General features: G+C 39.8%; 1 long non-coding RNA gene across 1 annotated transcript in view; it reads left to right on the plus strand.

The window, feature by feature from the left end:
- Window positions 1-13,488: 13,488 nt before the first annotated feature.
- LOC123023810 overlaps window positions 13,489-26,143 on the plus strand; it is a 30,598-nt gene continuing 17,943 nt past the window's right edge. Inside the window, exons 1-2 of the long non-coding RNA XR_006414810.1 lie at window positions 13,489-13,553; window positions 14,161-14,222. This is a non-coding gene — a long non-coding RNA (uncharacterized LOC123023810). The remainder of the gene's footprint in view (window positions 13,554-14,160; window positions 14,223-26,143) is intronic.

Raw genomic sequence — 26,143 nt, forward strand, 5'->3', positions numbered from 1 at the left:
CCATTTATGAAAATTGGCTTATTTTATGGAAAATTTGCTCAGCATTTTAAAAATGTACAAATTGTGACTCATCTGGCTTGACCTGTATCGTAGTGAGCTTGCAGTAGTGTAGGGCTGGCCAACAAGAATTTGAGGGCAAATCCTTAAACTCTGTCATATATCCCTGATCTCCCTGGATGGAACAAAAGAAGGCCCCTCTGAAAGATTTTAAATGCCATTCTGGCTCTTTTGTGAAATGATAGTGTTTCAGATAGCCTGGCTGCAAGTTTTACTGGACTTGAGTGCAAATGAATACCATCTGCCTACTGACATGAAAGGTTATATAAAGTTGAACCACAGCTTTGAAACATACGTAGCCTTGTTTTTTGTTTTCTATTTGTAAATTTGGAAAACGTCCTTTGGTGCATTTTTGAGAGCTACTTTTTGGGACTGTCGAGCAGTGAAAACTAGGCCACTTACAAACCCACCTTCATCACTAAAAGCCAGGGTAGACAAACACTAAATGCTGCTACAAGTCACAGTGATCAAGAATGGGTGCACTGATATTCGATGCAGGCAGAAAATGCTCTAGTGCTCTGCACCAGTGCCAGGTGGATGCAGCACTATTGTCAAGTTTCAAAATCCTGGCCTAGGAGGAGGAATCAGTTTTGGGGGATTGGAAACCATTGCATTTCTGGAGACGTAATCCCCAGGCTCTGATCTGCTTTGTCCTATTCCTAGAAACATGGAAGCATAGAAACAGAGTGAGTCAGAAGGGGCCCCTCTGGAGCTAGTTGATCTCCAGCTCCAGCCAGCTCCACTCAAGACATGTCTACCATGTGCATGTCCAGCCGTTCTTGAACATCCCCACTGATGGGGCTTCAACCACCTCCTGTGGAAGCCCATTCCATATCCAAATTGAACCTTGGTTCCCTGAGTTTTGCTCCATTGGAATGCATCCTGTCCTCCTTTACATGGGAAAATAGGTCTCTACCAACATCCGTGTGACACCCCTGTGTACCTATATGTTGCCAACAGATCCCCTTGGAGTCTCCTCTTCTCTAGGTTGAAAAGACCCAGTTCTCTCAGTCTTGCCTCACACAGCTTTCTCTACAATCCAGCCACCCTCCTTGTGACCCTACACTGCACCAATTCTAACCTGGCTATATCCTTCCTGTAATGTGGAGTCAAGAACTGAATGCAATACTCCAGTTGCGGGCACACCAGAGTGATAAAGAATGGTAGTAATACCTCTCTCAATGTAGAAGCCATGCTTCTGGCTATGCAACCACGGGTGGTGTTCGCCCTCTTGACTGCCACATCACACTGCTGCAGTTGACTGGTATCCAAAGATCCCTTTCACAAGTGCTGCTGTCCAGCTACTTGTCCCCCTAACCTGCACTTATGTCACCCATTCCTATGCCCCAAGTGCCTTGGTGCCCTTGCAGGAACGGAGTGTCATGCACGGTGCAAGCAGCATATCTCTTCTGTGCAGTAGGCTTTGTGCTACAGATTGCACAAGGCTCATCAGGAATGGAGCCCTGAGCAATCACTGTGTCAGCAGCATCCATCTTTCATGCCATACACAGCACCCCTTGTTTGCAGTGATGCACCTGACACTGGAGAAGGTCCCCATTTGTGCAACCTTCATTCTGTGTCTGTTTACAGACTTCCTCTTGGCTTGGCTCCCTTTCCAAGACTGGGCTAAGCCCAGGAGGAAGTCCATGAATACTAGAGGGATTGATTCTGCTGAGGGTCATCCGAAACCTAGTCCAGGATGTCCTTATATCTTTAACAGTAGCATGATGTGAACTATCACTGCTATAATGCATTTGGGGTGTCTGGATCTTGAATGGATACCTCAGACCCACTAGTTTTACATGATACTGTCTTCTCTTTAAAGTTAGAAACTTGCTAGAAATCATTTGTTGAGGTAAAATGTTATACCTTGCTACTGGAAAAGAAACCACTGTGAAGTCTAGAACTTGTGGGGGACATGTTGACAACATGATAATTCACCCTCAAGGTTTGAGAATGTATCAGATTTGAGTTGATACTAACCTGTTGGATCTTGTTATTGAAATGTGATCATCTTGTGAAATGTGGATATCATCTTGTCTGAATCCAGCTGTGCTTGTTGTTGTTGTTAGTTGCGAAGTCGTATCCGACCCATTGCGACCCCATGGACAACATTCCTCCAGGCCTTCCTGTCCTCCACCATCCCCCGGAGTCCACTTAAGCTCACACCAACTGCTTCAGTGACTCCATCTAGCCACCTCATTCTCTGCCGTCCCCTCCTTCTTTTGCCATCTATTGTTCCCAGCATTAGGCTCTTCTCCAGTGAGTCCTTCCTTCTCATTAGGTGGCCAAAGTATTTGAGTTTCATCTTCAGTATCTGGCCTTCTAAAGAGCAGTCAGGGTTGATCTCCTCTAGGACTGACCAGTTTGATCGCCTTGCGGTCCAAGGGACTCGCATGAGTCTCCTCCAGCACCACATTTCAAAGGCCTCGATCCTTTGGCGCTCACCCTTCCTTATGGTCCAGCTTTCACAGCCGTACATTGCAACTGGGAAAACCATAGCCTTGACTATACGCACTTTTGTTGGCAGGGTGATGTCTATGCTTTTTAGTATGCTGTCTAGATTTGCCATAGCTTTCCTCCCAAGGAGCAAGCATCTTTTAATTTCCTGGCTGCAGTCCCTGTCTGCGGTGATCTTGGAGCTCAGGAAAATAAAATCTGTCACTACCTCCATTTGTTCCCCATCTATTTGCCACAAAGTGAGAGGACTAGATGCCATGATCTTAGTTTTCTTAATGTTGAGTTTCAGGCCAACTTTTGCACTCTTCTCCTTCACCTGCATTAAGAGGCTCTTTAGTTCCTCTTCACTTTCTGCCATGAGAGTGGTATCATCTGCATATCTGAGGTTTTTGATATTTCTCCCAGCAATCTTAATTCCAGCTGGTGATTCATCTAGGCCTGCCTTTGTCATGATGTGCTCTGCATATAAGATAAATAGGCAGGGAGACAGTATACAGCCTTGCCGAACTCCTTTCTCAATTTTGAACCAATCAGTGGTTCCATGTCCAGTTCTCACTGTTACTTCTTGACCCACATATAGGTTTCTCAAGAGACAAAAAAGATGGTCTGGTACTCCCATCTCTTTAAGAACTTGCCACACAATCAAAGGCTTTAGCATAATCAATGAAGCAGAAGTAGATGTTTTTCTGGAACTCCCTAGCTTTCCCCATGATCCAGCGTATGTTGGCAATTTGATCTCTAGTTCCTCTCCCTCTTCGAAATCCTGTCTGTACTTCTGGTAGTTCTTGGTCCACATACTGCTGGAGCCTAGCTTGTAGGATTTTGAGCATCACTTTGCTAGCATGTGAAATGAGTGCAATGGTGTGGTAGTTGAACCATTGATTTTGAACAGCTCAACTGGAATATTTTCGCCTCCACTAGCTTTGTTGTTGCTCAGACTTCCTAAGACCCATTTGACTTCACATTCCAGGATGTCTGGCTCGAGGTCAGTGACCACCCCGTCGTGGTTATCAGGGACGTTAAGCTCTTTCTTGTATAGTTCTTCTGTGTAATCTTGCCACCTCTTCTTAATCTCTTCTGCCTCTGTTAGGTTCCTGCCATTTTGGTTCTTTATCATGCCCATCTTTGCATGAAATGTTCCCTTCATACCTCCAATTTTCTTGAAGAGATCTCTGGTCCTCCCTGTTCTATTGTTTTCTTCTATTTCTTTGCACTGTTCATTTAAGAAGGCATTCTTATCTCTTCTAGCTATTCTCTGGAATTCTGCATGCAATTGGGTGTATCTTTCTCTTTCTCCCTTGCCTTTCACTTCCCTTCTCTCTTCAGCTATTTGTAAAGCTTCCTCAGAGAGCCATTTTGCTTTCTTGCATTTCTTTCTCTTTGGGATGGCTTTAGTTGCTACCTTTTGTACAATGTTGCAAACCTCTGTACATAGTTCTTCAGGCACTCTGTCTATCAAATCTAATTCCTTAACTCTATTTGTCACCTCTACTGTATATTCTTCAGGAATATGATTTAGGTCATACCTGAGTGGCCTAGTGCTTTTCCCTACTTTCTTCAATTTAAGCCTAAATTTTGCAAACGGAAGTTCATGATCTGAGCCACAGTCAGCTCCTGGTCTAGTTTTTACTGACTGTATAGAGCTTCTCCATCTTTGGCTGCAGAGCACATAGTCAATCTGATTTCTTTGTCGACCATCTGGTGATGTCCATGTGTAGAGTCATCTCTTGGGTTGTTGGAAAAGAGTGTTTGCTATGACCATCGTATTCTCTTGACAAAATTCTACCAGCCTGTGCCCTGCTTCATTTTGTACTTCAAGGCCAAACTTGCCTGTTATTCCAGTTTTCTTTTGGCTTCCTACTTTAGCATTCCAATCCTCCATGATGATAAGGACATCATTTTTTGGTGTTACTTCTAGAAGGTGTTGTAGGCCTTCATAGAACCAGTCAACTTCAGCCTCTTCAGCACCAGTGGTTGAGGCATAGACTTGGACTATTGTGATGTTGAATGGTTTTCCTTGGATTCGAACTGAGATCATTCTGTCATTTTGGAAGTTATATCCCAATACTGCTTTTCCTCTTCTTTTATTGACTATGAAGGCTACTCTATTTCTTCTGAGGGATTCTTGCCCGCAGTAGTATACCTGATGGTCATCTGAATTAACTTCACCCATTCCTGTCCATTTTAGTTCACTGATTCCTAAGGTGTCGACGTTCAGTCTTGTCATCTCTTGTTTGACAACATCCAGCTTGCCTTGATTAATGGATCTTACTTTCCAGGTTCCTATGGAGTAAAAATATTTGCAGCATCGGACTTTCCTTTCACCATCAGATACATCAGCAACTGAGTGTCCTTTTGGCTTTGACCCAGTCACTTCATTCTTTCCGGCGCTACTAGTACTAGCGTTCTGCTCTTCCCCAGTAGCATATTGGACACCTTCCGACCTGAGGGGCTCATCTTCAGGCGTCATATCTTTTTGCCTTTTGGTACCGTCCATGGGGTTTTCATGGCAAAGATACTGGAGTGGGTTGCCATTTCCTTCTCCAGTGGATCACGTTTTGTCAGAGCTCTCTGCTATGACCTGTCTGTCTTGGGTGACTCTGCACGGCATAGCTCATAGCTTCATTGAGCTACACAAACCCCTTCGCCACGACAAGGCAGTTCTAACCAACCATAATTTGTTAACCACAAACAACCCATGAAGATAATCAATGGTTTGTTGTTCAACTGTGAACTGTGGCCTGTTTGTGGCTTGTTAATACTGCTGAGTACCAGTGACATCATAGTCCATCTTTCAACAGCAAATCTGTGATTCAATAGGACTCCATACTTAACTTTTGATGTGTTAGCATGTTGCTTAAACCCAGCTGTTGGATCTCATTCATTCCATTTTCATACATTCTTAGGTATCTCCCACCAAAGTTCAACATGTTAATCACTAGATTGTCCGTTACCAGCTTACTATGTTATGACTGCCAGCTAATCCTAATGCACAGGGTATTGCACATTTCAGGGAAATGATGTGTATTTGTGTTGGTGTGTGAGTACACATATACTGGATGCAATATTCGGACTGTCCTTAGGACATTCAACATGGGGACATTCATGTTGAGCAGCTATCCTTAAAATGTCCAAGTAAACCTCTGTTCCTCACTGTTGCTGCAACTTGTTTACCTCTAGAACATTTGGCAGCAAATAGCCAGATGGTGGTAGAAGCCACTCTTCCTCTTCATACCCACAATTGTTCTCTTTATCACCTTTTGGGGGCTAGAGGATAGGTAGCTGTACAATTCCAGGAATCTCTTGAAAATGGAACCCCTTCTGAGTCATAGACTTTGTTTGCTCCATGCCTTAATAACTGAACTTCGTTTTCCTATTGTGAATAATGTTCTGGGCCTACTCAAAGATTTCCTATTGCATTCCATAAACTGGGCTATCCATTAAACTTTGTCTAAAACAACATCCAAAGCACCATACAGGAATAATACTGAGGCTGAAAATGTTACCTGGGCAGTGACCACTTTGCTGTATATTGACCTTATGCTTTCTACATATTCTTTTAAGTGATGGACATTGAATCAAAATGCAAGCAAATTTGGGGGCACAAGATATGAAAGCTGTGAGAAAGTTGACTTCAGTGAATACTTTCTGTTGTTGTTGTTTGCAATCAAGTCACCTTCGACTTATGGTGGTTTGGAAGACTATCAATGAAAGTCCTCCAAACCATCCTATTCATGACAGCTCTGTTGAGCTCTTGTAAATTCAATGCTGTGGCTTTTCTTGATCCATCTCATACTTGGAAATATTTTCTGTAAGAGTACCAACAGTTCTCCATGGCTGCAATCACACCGAATCCAGTGATCCACCTGCTGAATCAAATCTGTGCTGTTGTCATTTTTTTTCTAACAAGCCTGCTTGGGCAGACTCAGCAGCTGAATTAGGAGAGAAAGCTTCCATGCAACACTCATCCCATTTCTTGCTAGCCTGATATGAGTAGGAGTTTGCTTCTGCATTCATAGAGCCAATAGCTAGCTTTGGAATGTGCATTTTAAATGCCTTCTCATAATATGTATTTAGGCTCCTACACGACTTCACACTTGTGAATCGTTTTCTGAAAACACCTACGTGTCAGTGATTTAATCAGTAGCATAAAGTCTACCCTATGAAATTCAGGAAAAGTTGGGTTTCTCCAGTTTCATGTATATTTAATATGTATTGTGGTTTGATTAATTTTGTATTTATTTTTTAATTATTTATTGCTCAGCCTCATAAAGCACACTAAATAAAATTAGCAGCATCATTAGCAGCATTATTACAGTCTATAGAATGCATAAGAGAGTTTCTTTATACATTTGCCCTGCTGCAGTTCCCTCATAACAATATCAGCGTGTCTCCACAGTGCTGTAGAAATTGTTATTATCCTATCATCCATAGGTTTATGGCTCCAGGTGGGAGTAATCAGGAGAATAAGATGAGCATTTAGGAGTTAATTTACAAAGCCTTGCATAAGGTTATAATGAAATGTAAGAGTCATTGTGACTCTTGTGGTTCAGTCCCACAGCATCATGCTATTTCCAAAGAAAGGCTTAAAAATGAACATTTTATTTAATAACAGCTACACTGTATCATTCTCTTTTTATTTGGGACATGATGTATGTGTATTTGCATTCAAGTAGCCGTGCATATTATTTGTATGTGGAGGAAATCACACACTCACACATGCAGGATACCTTTGAATGTGTGCTCCATCATTTCAGTCTCACTGTGATGAAAATCACTGGTTTAGGGGGAAATAATGATTGATACCAAAACCATTAGAACGGCACGTATGAGTGACAATAAACTAACGCATAAGCATCAGGAATTATGTAGGCATAAAAGATATAATAAAGGGACCATTATGCTCACAGTATTTCTGTGAACAATAATGAATAAATAAAATAAACAAGCAGAAGTTACAGCATTTACCCATGTTTGGATACCTTGGGATGGAAGTTTCTAGAGGTTTACTACCCCTTCTAATATTTAAGTGTATTCACAAATATACAGGCTGAGCATAATCAGGGACTGGAGCTGGCCCAGAATTTCTCAGCATACATTTTTCAAAGGAAAATTCTGAGATTTTTCTCTTTTTTTCCACCTCTGAGGAAAAGGCCATTTCACATATTTTCCCAAACAGTGTTTGCTATTTTAGTGACAGCTGTCATTTCACCACATCATTCATTTGAAGATACTGCAGATAGAGTGAGATAATGTATTATGAAAGAGAGAGAGAGAGAGAAAGTGAAAGAGAGAGAGAAGGGTGGGGGACATAGGTTTACATAAAATGCACATGTATTTAGATATACATCTAAAAGCAAGTTGAGCAATTGCTTGTTGTTGCTAGTTGTGAAGTCCCGTCCAGCCCATCGTGACCCCATGGACAACATTCCTCCAGGTCTTACTGTCCTCCACCGTACCCTGAAGTCCACCTAAGCTCACACAGACTGCTTCAATGACTCCATCTAGTCACCTCATTCTCTGCCGTCCCCTTCTTCTTTTGCCATCTATTGTTCCCAGCATTAGGCTCTTCTCCAGTGAGTCCTTCCTTCCTATTAGGTGGCCAAAGTATTTGAGTTTCATCTTCAGTATCTGGCCTTCTAAAGAGCAGTCAGGGTTGATCTCCTCTAGGACTGACCGGTTTGATTGCCTTGCGGTCCAAGGGACTCTCAGGAGTCTCCTCCAGCACCACAATTTAAAGGCTTCAATCCTTTTGCGCTCAGCCTTCCTTATGGTCCAGCTTTCACAGCCATACATTGCAACTGGGAAAACCATAGCCTTGACTATACGCACTTTTGTTGGCAGGGTGATGTCTCTGCTTTTTAGTATGCTGTCTAGAGGATTTAAATAGAAATGTAATTTCTTTCATCAGAGTAAGACACAAGAACCAGGTGCTAACTGTTGATGGCCAAATTCAAAGCCTTTACTCTCTTTTTGTTGCATCTCTGCTCTCCCTTCTTTATTATTAACATGGACTTAGAGTGGACATGTCTTCAAATAAAATATGACTTTGATTAGATGAGTGACCCCTCTAATGTAGAAACAATGCAGGAAAGCACACATGGTAGCCAGGATGTCAAAGCAGCTGCTGCAACCACATTCAAACCATTGGCAAAAAGAAATCTGTGCTACTGACACTGAAGTCTGCCTCCAAGAAACTGTTATAGATTGGTTTCCCATCTGAAATTTTGAAAGGATATTTGTAGGTCTCATACAGTTAAATTACCTTAGCCAGACAAAATCCATTACTCTATGATCAGTTCAAGAGAGGGTGGGAGAGAGATTGAACTCTCCCAGTGTGAGAGCCAGTGTGGCGTAGTGGTTAAGAGCATGGGACTGGGACTCACGCGATCTGGGTTCTAGTCCCCACTCAACCATGGAGCCAACTGGGTGACTTTGGGCCAGTCACAGACTCTCAGCCCAACCTACCTCACAGGGTTGTTGTTGTGGGGATAAGATGGCGGAGGAGATGTAAGCTGCCTTGAGCCCTTTGTCAGAAAAAAGGCAGGATATAAATCGAAAAATAAATAAATAAACGCCAAATGTGTTAGCTTACAGACCCCTGTTATGATCGGCCTGAGATGGAGTACAGTGGCCTACTCAGCTGGGCTGTACTGACATCATCTTACCCAGATTCAAGAGCCAGTAAGCTTTCTACTGCAGTTAGTTGCAGGTCTCTATCAGGCCATTCACATGCTGACAATGCCGATGTCCTGGCTGAAGTCAACCCAAGGCCAAATGCCTCTGCTTTAGCAAATATGTTAAATAGCAAACTGTCCAGGTACCTTTCCAGAATTTATTCAGACCTGGAACAACGCACTACCAGATATTTAGCAGATAAAAAATATAACATTATTTTGGAAGCTGCATCCAGGATGTGGGAGACAGGCCAGAGGTCCTAGAGACATTGAGGTCTTTCTCTTCTAGTACAGGAAGATAGCACTGAGGTTTTTCCAAGCAACCAGGTGTGAGTCTCCCCACAAATGAAGGGAAGAAGACTTGACTTTACCACGCTCGCAATGGGTCATCAAGGGATGAGTCAGACAGTTTGTACAGGGCTATGCTAACTAGGCTGTGTTTACTCCATTTGCTTGTCTATAGTAATTGATCTGCTGTTTGGAATTGTTAATGGTTCTGGCAGGCTAGATTTAGGGTTAATGCATATACTGTTACAACACCCAGGTTGCATGCTCCCATAAAGACACAAGACAGCTGCAGAGCAGCCCCACACAAAGGACTCCTTTTGGGATCTTTGTGCAGTCATTCCCAAGAACTGAGAGCACCTAAAACCTGAAGAGCCTGGATTCTTGGGGCAGCTGGTTTCCAAAACAAAACCAAAAACTTGTCATGTGCTAAACCATTTAAACTAATTTTCATTTCTGAGTTTCTCTTTAACCAACACCAAATATTCTAAGGGCTAGGTACAGTATCAATAAATAATTCTTGAAAATACATGCTTATAGCAGACACTAGAACAGCCTTTCCTAGCCTGGCTCTTCCTAGATGTTTTATTCTTGATCTCCCATGAACTTCAGCCAGTTTCACTAATGGTGAAGAATTCTGGAACTTGTAGTCCAAATGCTGCTCTACACCATCAAGTTAATGTATGGCAAAGCATCTTAATAGCAAAGTCTTAAAGTCTGTATTCATCCCTAGTACATGCTAAATAATGTTTTAAAAAAATCTTAGTGAAAGCTATTTCCTAACTCAAAATCCAGTATTATGTAATATTGCCTATTTATATTTTACCCTCCAGAGAGCTTTTTATGCCCCCCAAAAAATCCTTCAAAAATAAAGAGGGTAAGATAATGGGATTATTAAGGATCCCATTACTGTATAGGTGTTACGAGACAAAATCAAGAAGTAATTAATCTTTCAAAATATTTGGTTACATTTTTCTTTTTATCATATTTTACAATTCAACAGAACATCCATCTCTTAAATGTATTACCATTCTTAATCTCTAGATAATTCTCTCATTAGTCTCCTTAATATGCTCACCATCATGAAGTAGGCCACGTATTAAGCATTCATACTTTTGATAAAAAAATCATAATTTTAAAGTTTCAATTTGACACAAATCAATTAATCACACATTTTATATCATACCCTTCATTTTATTACTTTTTCACATTTCCAGCTCAAATAACGATATGGTATCAAGCAAAGTATAGTAGGTATATTTGAAGTTCCATTATAATGTTTCCCAGTGAGTTGGATAACTAAATGAAAAATTAAGGCTTTTCTCTGGTGATGGTCAAAAGCACTGGTTGCAGTAAAATTGGTTACTTCCCAATTTGTACCACAATCCACACTTCATCTCACTTTCAAAGTGCAAAATAGAATAATATAGTGTGGAAGGAACAAAGGAAGAGGAAGATACTTGATATTCCTATATGCTTCAAAGTACAAGATTGAAAGAGAAATACCTCTTGTAGAAGAGCGCTCTGGTATTTTTCAGGTATTTTTATGTATAGGGGAACAGATATGAGAAACTGAGTATTACTGAAGCATAGCTAAGTCAAAAAGGCAGATCATGTGGCAGTAGATGGTAGAAAAAAGAAAGGGAAAGAAAATATTTCGTCTCATGCTGGGTGAAGGTAAATGTGGAGGAGGAGGAGGAAGGCTCAGAAGTGGAAAAGCAAAGGTGACTTATACCAGGGGTGTGGAGAATATTAATTGGGACCTAGTTGTTATCTGGGTGATTGATGTTAGATTGGCAGTGCTTTCTAGCCCCAATCCTCCCTTTATTTTGTTTATTTTTTGTAAGAATAGCAAAAACAACATGGCTGATGAAAAGAAAAAAAAACTTTAGGTAAGTAAGAAAGAACTTTTGTGTGAAAATAATATATTAGTTCAGTAAGGAAAACACATTCCTAGGCTCGGGATGTGTCCAGAGACATTCTCTTCTTTAATGCTATGTGTATTTCTCTTGCACCTGACTTTGGATTGTTGATTTAGTCTTAGTCTGACTATATTTCCTCAGCAGGGGCATGGATGGGTAGAATACCTAAGCAATTTGTGGGGTTACTATTAGAATGATTGGCTAAATATGGAACACATTCCCAATTTAACCATGTTCCTTTTATGCTGTAACTACTTATAAACTTCATTTTGGGTTACAATCAGTAGCAATGATTGTTTGAAAATTGGTATTATAAGAACACTTAAATAAAGAATTGCTTAGCATTTCACGATGATTTCATGAAAAACCATTCTCTAGTTTACACAGTACATTCTATATAGCCTTTGGCCGTACTATTCAACTTACAGAGATGTAATTACTTCAAGGGTAGGGAGTAGATGCACCTAACTGATGCTCAACATTTAATAAATGCAACACAATTTTTATCCTGCGTAAAAGCATTGAAAGTAATTTATTGGTGTTACATATGTTCATGCACTCTGACTGTTGAGAGGATCAAGTAACATTTCTAATATGAAACTTTTACAAAACACAAAAGCAACCCCCCACCACCACCTTTTAGCTTCACTCCTCTCTATTTCTATTGCCAGACCAACAATATACTTCCATGCATTATATCTCAATGGAAAGTCCTATTGAGTTCAGTGGGCCTTACTTCAATTTAATCATGTACAGTAGGATTTCAAATCAAATGGTCCACAGCATGACCAAAAAAGGTCCATTTACCAGGAACAGAAAGTTGTAAATAATGCTTGAAAAGTACCTTTCCCTGGCTCAGTTGAGTAAGGTTCCACCTCAACTTGATTAAATTTGTCTCAATTCAGTTTGGATCTGAATTAAGATCAGGTCATTACCATCATACTTCGGTTATTTTAGCAGGAGCACAAATGGCCCCAGAACATTACCACAATAGATATGGATGGGAACTTTGTTATAATTTGGTTTTGATAAGAATTGCCCAGCATATACCAAGTTTTCCATATTTGGGACAACAGAACTTGAATGAAGGAGAAACTGCCCAGGATCAGAGTTTAGCTTGAAATTTGGGGTTTAAATCCTTGGGTTTAAACGTGTAGTTGAACTTCAACATTTGGGTTTAAATTGTTGATATTAAATCATATTTACAGAAGATACCAAAGTGGGTATCAGTGGCCACAACTGAGGAACAGGTGATCCAGGTCTGGACAGGCCGTGGAAGTGGGCAGGGGACAACAGGATGGCATTCAATGTGGATAAGTGCAAGGTCTTGCACTTGGGACACAGAAATAGATATCACAGGTACACTGGGGGGGCGAGGGCAAGTGACTGGAGAGCAGCACTTGTGAAATGTATCTCAGGATACTTGTTGACAGAAGGCTTAACATGAGCCAGCAGCACAATGTAGTGGTTAAGAAGGCAAATGCCCCCCTTGGATGTACAGCCATAAGCATGACTTCCAGATCTAGGGAGGTGTTGATACCACTCTACATGACTCTGGTATGCCTACAACTGGAGTACTGTGTCCAGGTCTGGGTTCCACATTATAGGAGAGACATAGCTAAGTCATACTTGGTTCAGTGCAGGATAATAAGAATGGCAGCCATGTTGGGAGGGATGGCATATAAGGAGAGCTTGAAGGAACTGGGTCTTTTCAGTCTGGAGAAGAGGATACTCTGAGGGAATCTTTTAATGTCTTATAGGTATGTGAGGAGATGCCATGTGGAGCAGGGCTGTGACCTGTGTTTCTCTGCCGTGCAGGGCAGAATGCATTCCAATGGGCAAAGCTTAAGGAACCAGGTGGTTAGGAACCCTAGGATATGGAAAGGGCTTCCAAGGGAGGTTATTGAGACTCCATTAGTGAGGGTGTTCTAGGAAAGATTGGACCACCACATGTTGGGGATTACGTGAATGAAGCTAGCTGGAGCCTGAGGTCAGACTAGATCTCCTTCTGTCTTGTCCCCCTCCCCCTATGTTTCTACGTTTCTGTATCAATACTTAACGAGGGTTTCCATTTCTTTTCTGCTTATCAGATTTCCAGTGTCTCAGACAAAAAGCATATCCATCTCTGTGACTTAAGAATCTTTTAATGGAGGTATGGAAACTGAACATTGCATTTTATATAGGTTGAAACTTGTGAGATAGTTTTAAACTATAGCCTGGTATTTTCCCCTATTCTTTTGAAAAACTAGTATGGATCTACTAAAGAGCATCCCTTAGGATGATTGTACGACCCTTTTATATACTTTGGATGAAACACATATTATATTATAATCATACAACTGAAAATGAATCCAAATATGACAGTTTCTTCATTCATTACACCATTGAGGTTTTGCTTGTTGCTGCTTTTGTCACATACCAAACAGTGCTGGTATTACTTTCCCTCAAACCAAATTTTAGAAGAAAGTTAGTATAATGTTTCAGTAAGTATATTTTAAATAATCATAAAAGCAGATGTTTCACTGGTGGAAAGGGGGAAGGACAAGTTAAAGGGTGGGGGCATGTTAGTTTTCTCACCAGCCTTCATGACGAATATATATAAATCAAGATTAAAGATGTATTGTGTAGACTCTACTAGAACTGTGACAAGGTTCCAACAGGCAGTGTAGTGAGCTTCCCCACTGTGGAAAAGTCAGGGCAGTTTCTTGACCCCCAAACCAAAATTACTGAGCCAATTTCATCCCTTCCTTGTCTCTCAGGAAGAGCCAGTGCACTGACAACTTCTGAAACAGGAGGAGGAAGGAACTTTAGAAAATCCATGGTAAGTCTTTTGTTCTCAACATGTTGACATGTTGTTTGCTCAGGCAACTTTGGAAAAGCATCCCCTGGAGCATCCCCTGGCCTATAAAGGAAACCAATGCAGCCAGTGGTAAGAGGAGCATAAGCTTTCTTTTGCTTCTTTCTTAATCATCAGCTCCCATATTTCACCATATTCAATTCACTTATTTTTGAAACTTGTAGTTTCATTTTTCCCTAAGTTTACTGAATGTGAAAGTGAGGGCCTGAGACCCTAGGGATAAATTTTTAAAAAGACAAGGGGACAACTAAGCAGTGTTAGTTATTGATAGGAATACATGGATCTGTCATTTTTCAATTTTTCCCAATTTCTATTTTTTTCCAGCCTTAAATTTGGTTCATCTCAGACTTTGAGAAGTTCTTCATTGTTAAGTTCAATTTGTTCAAAAGGTTGTTCTTTTTATGGCTTGCATCAAATTCAGAAATATTTTGTGCATATTTCTCCTAATCTGCATTTTCCTAATGTATTGCATCATTTTTCTGAAGATATTTTAATATTATTTTCTTGGCTGTATAATTTTTTAGATATATTTTGATTAGGTTTAGACAAGTGCAAATTCTGACGGGTACCTGGCTTTGGTTTGAATGTTTGACGTAGCCATGGCTTTTACTCCCAACCCTAATTATTTCCTTGGCTCTTATGCTAGTGCTGAGTAATTTGTGAAAAAGAAAAAAAGTGTTTGATGGAATTTGCAGAAAGATCAGGTATAAAACAGATAGTCAGGATTTCACATGTGAAAATATCCCTGTGCTTCTTTAACACAAAGTGAGTGACTTCCATATAGCTTGATATTTTGATAATACTTGCAACACTTGATTTTGAGACTCAGAGAAAACCGTCAATGCAGGCTTCATTCATATAGATTATGTGGGAGGACCACAAAGAAAAAGCATTAGTTTGAAGTGTAATTATGATTTGCAAAGCAGTGGAAAGAATAAGAAGTTTGTTTAGGCACCTACCAAATAGACATAAAGGTAAAACCTTCTTAACAAGACAAAACAATCCCTTTGTATTTTCTATGCTAAGCTATAAGTTACAGGTATTCTTCCCTTTCTCCCATATTGCCCCTGTGCAATTTCTGTTGTCACTATTTTACTTTGGAAACTGCAACATGATTGCTCTTCAATTCTGTTTTCCGCTATCCTTTATCAAAACCTATGAAAAGCAAATTACTTGCTTTAATTTGCTTTAAACTAACATGAATCAACTTAAAGAGAATGTTACGCAGTTATGTTCTGCAGTATAAAAGTAGTATGGTGAAGAATGGATGCATACAGTATTTTTAAATGCTCATCAAAAATACAAAATTCAGACATTCTTTCTGTCTCTGGTCAATTCAGCATAAAAGGTACAATTCATAGTGCAAAAATTTACCATTGATTTATGACAAAAACCTTCACTGCTGAAGAGAACTCCAGCGTATCTGTTCTTTCCATTTCCTTCCTAGCACCCTGAGACACACACATCTTGAATCCTTCATTAGCTGGAATTTACACTTCTATTTTTCTGGCATTTCCAACACCTTTGAGTTTACACCCTTACAAAGACTTGATTCTTGGGTTATCCAGAAAAATTCTCACATTTTTGTAGCTTAAATCTGGTGCTTTGCACATCAAATATGAATGTGATGTAAATGGTGCTTAGTTATGTCCAGTTTATTAGATCATTTTCAGTCTGATTTGCCTGGCAGTGCAAAGTTTTCTTGCAGCTCAGAGAATTGCCAGTTAGAAATATGGATTGATAGGACTGTACTATTTTCCTTTCTAAGATGCTTGTATATTTTTAAGTGCAAGTTCATTCTATCAAGTTTCTTCATCACCTTGAGAACATCAGGTGAAAGTATGCATGGACATTGATAAGTATGTTTCCATTTGATTGATTCATACTGAAATGCAAACTAAATTAATTTCACCCACCTGCCCATCCCTAATAATCAAAACCAGACAGAAAAGGTGGGCTTTGTATACAGGACTGCAGTCTTAATTGCCAAGCAAAAGGGAAAAAAATCCAAATCCTGATGAATGATCCTAAAATGCATCCAATGAAATAATGATAACCAAGCTCAGATTATTGAGCCTTTCAAGTCAATTTACTATTTCAGATGCCCAGAGCTTTAAGTATTGTATTAATGCCTGTAGGGGTGTTTTCAACCCAGTGCTACTGATAAAGTCTGTCTCTTAAATCTATTTGAAATCCATATTTTTAATGCCACTTGACCTTGAAAGATTTGGCTTTAGAGCTCTCCTCTTGAGTCACCTAAACTCACTATCCTAAAGCCATGTTCTAACCTTTTAAAAGCCATATTCTCAAAAAAAATGTCTGTAAAAGTCAAGAACATTTGCATTAATTGCTCATTAGGCCAGACCATGCATAATTCTGACATAACTTCATTTCAAAAAGATTGAAAGCAAATGCTAAGCATGCGACTATGTATTTAATTAAATAAAATAGTGTGCCCATGGTTAAGAGCACAAAATGTAAGAGAAAATAAGTAATATGACCTCAACCCTCAAAACTATTTACTCCATGTCTTCTCTTAAAGGTGTAATGACTGAGTAGGCAACTTATAGTCTTCCAGATGTTCAAGCCTATAGTTTCATCAGCCTTAGCCAGCATAACCCAAGTTGAGGGATGTTTAGGACTGCATGACCAAATTTTTCAAAAACCACAAATTGCCCACTCCTGCTTTAAGTATCCCAGTTTGTATTTCTACTTCAAGAAGCAGGAAGTATTTGGATCTCAAGATTTGTTGCTACATTATCAACTCTCAGAAATATGTGCAAATATACAGTAACTCAGAAATATTTTATATCACAAAATAATTGAAAATTATTGGATTAATTTCCTAAGTCAATGCAAGTTTTGGCAAATGTGTCGGCACCCATTTCCCAAACTTCTGGCCAGCTTCTTCTCCCCAAACTATTCTGATCTATGCCTACATATAGCTTATATGACAGAAGATTATTATTTGAAAACACTTTATTTTCCATATAAGTGAAAATCAATTATCTCTGTTGCTTCTGCTACTTCATTTTAAATATATTTAATAGTAACATGAGTGGGATGCAATGTAGATACAAGGAACATAGGTTTAAAAACATCACTGGAACTCCCTACTTCATTTTCCATACTTGTTCATTCAGAAAGATATTTCTGGAGGAGGGTTACACACCAAAGAAACCAGCAATTTCATGCCAGTATAACACAAGAGAATGCATGGGCATATGCCAATAATAGCTGCCTGTATTAACTCCACAGCTATATGATGGGAGAGTGGAGGAGTCATACAAATGGAGTTGTTTAAAACTTGCATATAATTCAGTAAACAAACTGAAGACAAATTGGCAGTAGCATTATGAATTATTCATGTTATAATTTTCTCAGAAGCCCTAATCAGACAGAGAGCCTATTGTGCCAGGCATTATGTAAAAACCTAGTAAGAGGGCAACCCTTTTCTCCAAAGAGTGTAGGTTAAAGAAGTATATATTCAAAAACACTGCCAGAGCTTAGGAAAATGAGAGCAGTGACATTAACCCCTTCTCATACATTCTCATCAATTAATCAGTTTAGAAAAAGTATGGCAAATTATATTGTGATTTTATACATTAACAAGCAATGTCCATCCTTTTCCTCTCATATTCCTTTTTACGTGGCCCATGCATTTGGGCAGGAAGGGTACAGCTTACGGGAAGCTCAGTTATACAGTGGGCCATGCCCAAACTGCAATTCCATTACCATGAAAGAAAATGCACATAACTACAAAATATGAGTGTTTAAAAAATAAACATAAACACATTTTTAAAAACTGAAAACAAATATTATTACATAAAAAACTCCTTTGAAAATCACTCCATTGGCATCATTTTCTGGAAAGGTTCCAGTAAGATCTAGTGCATGTATATCTTCAGGAATCCACTCGGGATTTCTTCTCCTCACATAAGCGAACCCCTCTGAGGCTTCTTGTGTTAGCACCACCTCAGCCTGCCTCATAGTTCAGCAGCAACACACTTGCAATGTCTGAGAAGCACTTGCTTAGCAATCTAGTATGCCTTTATTAGCTGTATCTTCTGGTTAGGCTTTTGGTCCAGGAAATTTTGAAAACACATATGTAATACTTTTGAGATTAAATTTTCTTCTGCCTTTGAGATTTGGTACCGAGATTCTTTTCTCCACTTTGATTATCACAGAAAATGAAATGTATAACTAATTTTCAGCTACCTATAACAAAATAAAGCAAAGTCGTTTTCTAAAGAAGTGCTAATCCGGTCAAAAACAGATAGCTACCAATTTCTCTCCATGAGAATACCAGAACAAATGACAGAATGTAACTTTAGTTTTAATGCTGACACAATTTGGAAGTATTTGAAAAGTACAACAAGGGAAATCAGAAAAACTCAACACTGATTCAAACACTGTTGATTATATTTGCAGGCATTAAAAGAATTTATCACAGAATGTGTAGTTCCCCAAAATGCTGACTCTCCATAGAAATTCTATTGCAACAAAAGTGCTGACAAAATCAACATTTCATATTATTGAAAAAAATATTATGAGGCTGCTCTGTGACAAAATGTGATTGATGAATACTTATATTGAACATTTTTCTTTCAGTCAAATCATTTATTATGAAACACACACTTTCATTTCTCTGTTACTCTTTATTAAGGTTAAAAATTAAAGCAGTCAGTTCGTGACTCACATCACAATAAATTGATTTTTCTACTCTATCTTGGCTGAAATAATATGAGATTTTGTCTTCTTCTGATATGACAAAGGTGGCTAGCTTTGTGTAGCTTTGATCCCTCTGCAGTTCCATTCTCAGAAAGCAAATGGGGTTTAGAAAGTCATTGTCATTTATTTGGTAAGCCTCCGTGCACCACAGTCTGATCTTTCCCCCAGCCCCACCAGTGAATAGCTCCCTCACAACTCTGAGGGGTACCTCAATGATAGGGCCTGTGGAAGAGGAGTACACAGTGTTGGCAACATGGCCCCCTTTCTACTTTGGTTAATGGTGGCACTGTGTGCCTCTCAGGCTAGCCAGCTGTTTATAGCCCCCTTTTGCCATTCCTGCCCACTGACCTGAGAAATCTGGGCAATGGTAATCTGAATCTCTCTCAACTCTTCTACTCTCTGCAAGTGCCATTAGTAGCATTTTCTACATGGCCAAGTTAATTTGCTGAGTCACGAGTCAGGCAGGTTTGAGCTAAAAATGCATGTTGGATGCAGTTTGGAGTTCTGATTGGTGCATCTGCATTGCTAAATTTCCATGCTATTTGCTAAATAAATTCCCTTTTGAAATCCATTATATGAATTATGTATCTGTTGAAGAGCAAACTAGAAAGGATACCCTGGCTTGAATATTTGTCTCTACAGATTCTGATGCAGAGCACAATTTATGAATGCAAAAATACTCCTTCAGAGATATTACTTCCACTAATATACTTTACATGCTTGGAACAATATACATCAAAACAGAGAGCCAGGAAGAAAAAGACCCTCTGATTTACACACCACATACATTCAGAAGGTAGATCTTTCTAGACTGGTTAATTATAGGAAGTGCAATAAAACTCTTAGTCTGAAATATCAAATAGCTTACAAGACTGTTAATGCAAGATTTATGCATATAGTATAAGTGATTGTACAACTACTTCTAATTTGATCAAAAGGATGAAGAGAGCAAATAAAATTATTTTTTTTCTATTAAAAGTATTTGCTTTAGTTTTGCTTTGTAGGGTAGACATAGAAGGTTCTGTAGAACCCTCTCGGTATTCTGTCTCTTTCTCGTGTGTATGTGTGCCCATCCAGTGATCCAAAATTTTGCATTTTGGTCCAAACTCCAAACCCAGGAAACAGGAAGCTAAAGATGATGCCTGATTAACATGGCCAATGTCCAGTGATGATCTTGTGTAGTCAAAACCTATACTTCCTTACAGCCTATCCTCCATGAACTCACATTTTTCCTTAGCTTTTCAGGCTAAAATCCGGATTGGAAAGCTCTCTAGCCACGAAGCAGCTGCCAGGAGGGATGAGGGGAGACACCTTCTGCAGCTGCTTGCCATCATGAAAGTCATATGATCTGGATTCTCATTACATGGTTAAAAACATGTCTCTTTCAAAAACCAAGATTGGATTTTGAAAAGGGTACTATAGAAAACAATCAATATTTTAGTTGAAGAGCCATTGTTATATTGTATTATTATTATATTTTTCAGAATTTCTGAGAAAGCAGGCTATTTCTCAGAATCACTTTGATGGAGGGAAGAATTTTTCCCCCTTTAAAAATGTCTTTCTCCCTCTGATTTTTACCAAACTTACTAATACGTTCTGGATATATAAAACCACATGCCTTTCTGTAAATTTCAGAGATGAGCAAAACCCTTCTAATTTTATAAAGCTAAGGAGCACAGCCTCCTTTATCATTTAATGCAATGGAACATCTTGTTTTATTTTAATGTGACCTTAACAAAGGAAAGACTATGAATCTCTGTTAATACACATGGATAAACATGTGCACACATATGGTAAATCTGGATATAATTCTAATTCATTGGAATTAATGATATGAATAGGACATAAGTATATTATACGAAAACATATGATATGAATGCAATTGTATTTTTCTCTTTAAGGTAACACCTCTTATCTTTCAAATGGTGCGGGCCTTGAGATACCGATATCTAAAGCCTAAAACAATTTTAAACTATGTAATATTAAAAACTCTTAGTATGAATTGTCATGGTGCTTAAGAACACTGGCACATCTGTCAATACATGGCTGTCAATCACTTAAGTCACATGTGAATGAATGTATATGGTGATGTTGCAGCCATATCTTCCATTCTGCATAAATTCTGATGCACCTCTACCATACCAATGTAAGCATAATTCAGTATGTCTTGCAGTGGAAGCCATCCATAATCCTGCTGTGGTCATGCACTGGAATGTATAAGTTTGGCAGGGATGGAGCTTGCTGGTATGGTAGAGCCCTGTGGAAGATTACTAAACATGCAAAATTCACCCATGAAAGAAAAAAAGAAAGAAAGAAAGAAAGAAAGAAAGAAAGAAAGAAAGAAAGAAAAGGGAAAAAGAGCAATTCATGTATAAAATCTCATTCAAGGGGATATTAATCGCATCAGTGGAAGAGGATAATCTGTTTATAAGTGCACCCTGCTTGTCATGCCCAAAAGGTATCATATCAACACCCAAAAGCATTTTTAAAATTTTCTCAGCTGCATAAACAGAAAAGAAGTTTTCACTTGTTGAAGTGCATGTGTGCGTGCACCTAAGGGGCCAACCAAGACATGCTGTTGGATCCAGTTTAGTCACGCTCAGAATTGATGTACTGAAACCATGGAGCTTCAGTTAGTCGTGAGTAAATGAAGTCGCGTGGATTTCAGTGGGTCCCCTTGATTAAATCTGCATCCTACTTATGATACAGAAGATCAATATGGCTCCTGTGAGATTTATTTTTAACTTTATAACAGTTCAATCAGGGCCTCACATACCTATTTAGAAGTTAAAAAGAAAGGGATACTACACTGCAGTTTATATATTTAATGTATGATGAAGTTTAGCCCACAATCTCAATCCTATCCATTCATTAGAGGCTTTCTATTGTCCTTTTTGAAAAACAGAGACAAAGCTAGATATTTCCCCTGGTGATACATTATTGGCATTTTATAATTTAAAAAAAATCTTTTTATTCTCAATGAAGCTGATGCATATAAATAAAGGGTAGTCAGTGTTAAGCACTTTTGAGCTCCATAGATTTTAATGGAAGAGCTTTAAAATATGATGAGCACTCCATTTGAAATCAATGGCACTTAAAAGTACTTAAGGTTTTAAACAATGCCACCAAACATCATCAAATATGTTTAATATATGCCTAGTAGATGCCTCGCTAAAACAATTTCCTGCTCCTGCCCAGGATGAAGAGGAACATGGGCTGAGGGACCTGGCACAGCTGGTCAGAATGATACATGGGCTCTGCCTGTTTCTCCCATGGGTTTCAGAGACAAGCTGCATGGCAGGATTTCAGGAGCAATTCCCTAACTTCTGTCTGGTTTGGTTGTATGGACAAGAGAGGCTGTAAGGCCACATCCAGGCACCTCCAGGGTTTCTGGCTCAGGGTTGGCATTCCTTTTGTTATGCTTGCACAGCAGGGCTCCCCTGGCCACACTGTTGGGCTGGGGGGGTGGCTTGTTCTGGGCCGTGCTCTGTATGGCTATTACTTTTGGAAGAGGCAACACTGAAAAGCCTCTTCTGGCTGCCATCCGGGGAAGGACATCCTTTGGAGCCATGTCAGGTACATTTGGTCATTGGTTGCTCCCACATGCCTTACCCTGAGGAAGTGGGTTGAGGGAAGACTTGCATGACCGTATTTTGCACAGCAGCCTTGCTTATCACCTGGTCTTTCCCACAGCAGAATCTGTGCTTGGCTTGGGAACCCCTCTTCCACCTTATTTCTTGTCTGTGGGAGGGGATACCACCACTAGGGTGTGTCCCAACTGAGGTTGGCACTAATGGTTGGTCACTCAGGCCTTTCCCACAGTCACATCACAGTTGCTGGCTACTCCATCAGGCACTGGATTCCATCACCTAGTTGGCCTTGGTTGCTTGGGCATTTAGGGTAAATCTTTGGTAGTGGTCGGCTACCTGCTTTGCCTGTATCAGGTCTTAAGCCCATTTTCTCTCTCTTTGCCTTGGATTACAATTGCAGACAGGACAGTGCTGTGGGACAGAGCAAGCAGTGAGTATGCATTGGTCAGGCAACCTGCTACTCTTCAGTGTTAATGCACAGGACATTAGCACTGAGCACCATGCTGGAAATCTGCTTGCAAGACATGTGCATTACATGTGAAATCATGTTCAGTTAAGGCATGGATATGACTTGTGTATGCATGGTGTGTAATAGTCAGCAATCCTGTACTGTCTGTCCACAAATCAAGGCTTTTAGGGGTAATGTTAGGGATGCAGCTGATCTCCTGCCAAGGGATCTCAGCCCAGATAAATTTGGTCCCCTGGGCTATCTATTACAACATTATCCTAAGAGAACAGTGCAGTTTATCTGACACAAGGGTTCCAAATTATTTTCAAAGGTCCTCAGGTGCATTACACCGCTTACAAACATCTATTTTAGTGATAGAGATGGTGAGTAGGGCCAAAATTAGCAAGGGAGATTTCAAGTGGTTGAGTCTTAGGCCTTTATATGGGTCTGCTTATGCCCACTCTGCTGGTGTCACCTTTGAGCATTGAGTCAAAAAATGGCACTGGGTAAATTCCATTGAATTCACAATTTGTTCTTCCCTGTGTGAATATGAGAAGGATGCTTTCCCCCAAATTACCTCTGTTTTAGGAATTGCATTTACTTTGATTTGAGAGTTTTAGACTGTTGGCATTGCACCTGATGGGGAAAAGAACATTAAATTACCATTCTAGCTGTTACTAGTTTACCAAAGATCTGTTAAGGTTCTTTTTCCAAGTCCAATTTTTCATTGATAGATCTGTGGTTCTGGGTTAATTATTTCTTATTCAGCTTTAGAGCATTTTAGCTCATTTTAGCTCATTTTATGGTGGGCCTTGCATGACAAAACTAAGATGGGACATGTTGTTCATTACCTAGATAATTTTGTATTTACTGGACCAGGCAACATGGGTCAGTGTGCTCATTTGATGCAAGATTTTAGTACTTGGACAATGAGCTCAATATCCCACTGGCCTCGGGGAAAACAAAAGATCCTTTGTCCAATTTTGCTTTTCTTAGATATTGAAATAGATTTTGTACAATTTCACTGTTGGATCCCATTTGACAAACTGGAAACCTTCCAGAAGCAAATGCTTCCTTTCACAGATCTGATAATAATTAATGTGGCCTATACTGAACCTTATGTCTCTACTTATTTCATTTAATTTTACTTTCAACAGTTATAAGCTCTAAAAGGTAATCCCGTGTATGTCTGGTTAGTAAGTCCAGTTGAATGCAACTTTCTCCTAGGTAAGGACACTTAGGATTGCTTGCTCAACTGATTAAACATGTGTGATGCTCCTGCTCCTATCCATGTGTGCCCACTCAATCACTGTCAAGAAACATTTCCTTGTCATTATTCTCTGGTTGCATCTTATCATCCTTTACTTATCTAAATGATGTACATGTTTCCAGGTCATTATGAATGTGTGATGCAGCATTCATGATATACATAAGTCATTGTTTGGAAGCTCTGCTTATGACGGAACCATATTATATAGCTAAGCACCAAGATTTAGAAGATTGTTATATATAACATTTTCACTGTCAGATCTAGCGAATTTATTATAAATTGGGCTGAGCAACTTGTGTCTCTCTATGTCATGTCCTACCTGGAAGAGGATTCTTCAGATGAAGAGAGCCAGCCCAGGTCCTAGCCACGGGGGCTGAGGCCACAGCCAATGGCATTCCATGAAAGGGGCAGCCTGGGCCCTCCTTGCAGTCCCTCAAATTCCTCAAGGGCAGGAGCCAGAGTCAGAAGGAATTGTCCCATGGGAAGGAGAAGTGGTTCATGGAACAAGCAGAAGTTCAAGGGGCAGGCATGGAGCCTCCCATAAAACAACAAGCTGACCTAATTAGTCAGCTGTGCTGATTTATAGCTGCTTCAAAATTAGACCAGACTGATCCTGCTCTTTGCGGCGAACAACAGGAATTGTTACCAGAGTGTTTGTTTAAAACTAATTGGATTCCTAGACTGTTGGTTTGCTCGCTGGACAGTTTTTGTACACCCCTGCCTGGCTGATGCACAAAGCATGCAGCCTTGACATTTGGACTGAATTGAGTGTTTCTTTGAAAGGTTACACAGGGATGTAGCATTTGTGGGAACAGAGCAGGACACTCTAGAAAAGTTGGCCTACAGTTCCCATGATCCCTCACCATTGGCTATGTTGGCTAGATGTAAACCAAAACAAGTTGTCCAATCCTATTCTTTTGGTTTTGCCATGGAATACATCATTAACCTTGAAGTAAGAAATAATAATCTATGGTTTCATAACAAAACAAAAGTTTCACTCTTGTAGTTTTATAATACTTAAGAAACTGGGGTCATCACATGAAGCTGATTGGTGGAAGGTGTTGGAGAGATAAAAGGAAGTACTTCTTCACACAACATAGAGTCAAACACTGAAATTCAATGCCATAGGAAGTGGTGGTGGTCACCAATTTGGATTGTATAATTGTATGGAGGAGGAGGCTATCAGTAACCATTATCCTTGCTGCCTATGGGCTTCCCAGAGGCAGCATACCTGCGTACACCAGTTGCTGAGAAGCTTGGACAGGGAAAGATCTTGTACCCTTCCTGCTTGAGGGATCTCATAGACAGCTTGGTTTGCCACCACATGAACAGAGTGATGCACTGGATGTACCGTTGGTCTGATCCAGCATGGCTTTTCTTATATTCTTATGTTCTGCAGATTCATCCTTCAGTCACTGTTGGCATAGTTTGCAATTCCATCTCCTATAGATACTAAACAGCTACATGTATCACTGCTAAATCAGACCAGGCTTGTACACAGTTCTCATACTGACCTTGGGCAATCAGCATATCTTACTGATGTGCATTCAGTATGGTTAGGATGCTATTTTCCCTAACATTGATGAGGTCGCTGCTGTGAGTGGGTGCTGGCAGTCAAATCTGATGAAGTTGGAGAGCTTTCGGGGACTGTTGGCAGCGGAAATGAAAGCCTGACACTGAGAAAATTGTAATCTTCACTTTGCAGTAACAGGAAATAGCAAAATTTACAACACAAACAAAATAGCAAATGCCTTGAACTGACACTGTGTAATTGGACATGTGAACAAAAGAGCTGTAACTTAAAGTACTCCAGACATCTGGTGACACTATTCCACCTGTCACACAG

Source organism: Varanus komodoensis, unplaced genomic scaffold, assembly GCF_004798865.1.
Source record: "Varanus komodoensis strain SLA01 unplaced genomic scaffold, ASM479886v1 scaffold21, whole genome shotgun sequence".
Classification (NCBI taxonomy): Eukaryota; Metazoa; Chordata; class Lepidosauria; order Squamata; family Varanidae; genus Varanus; species Varanus komodoensis.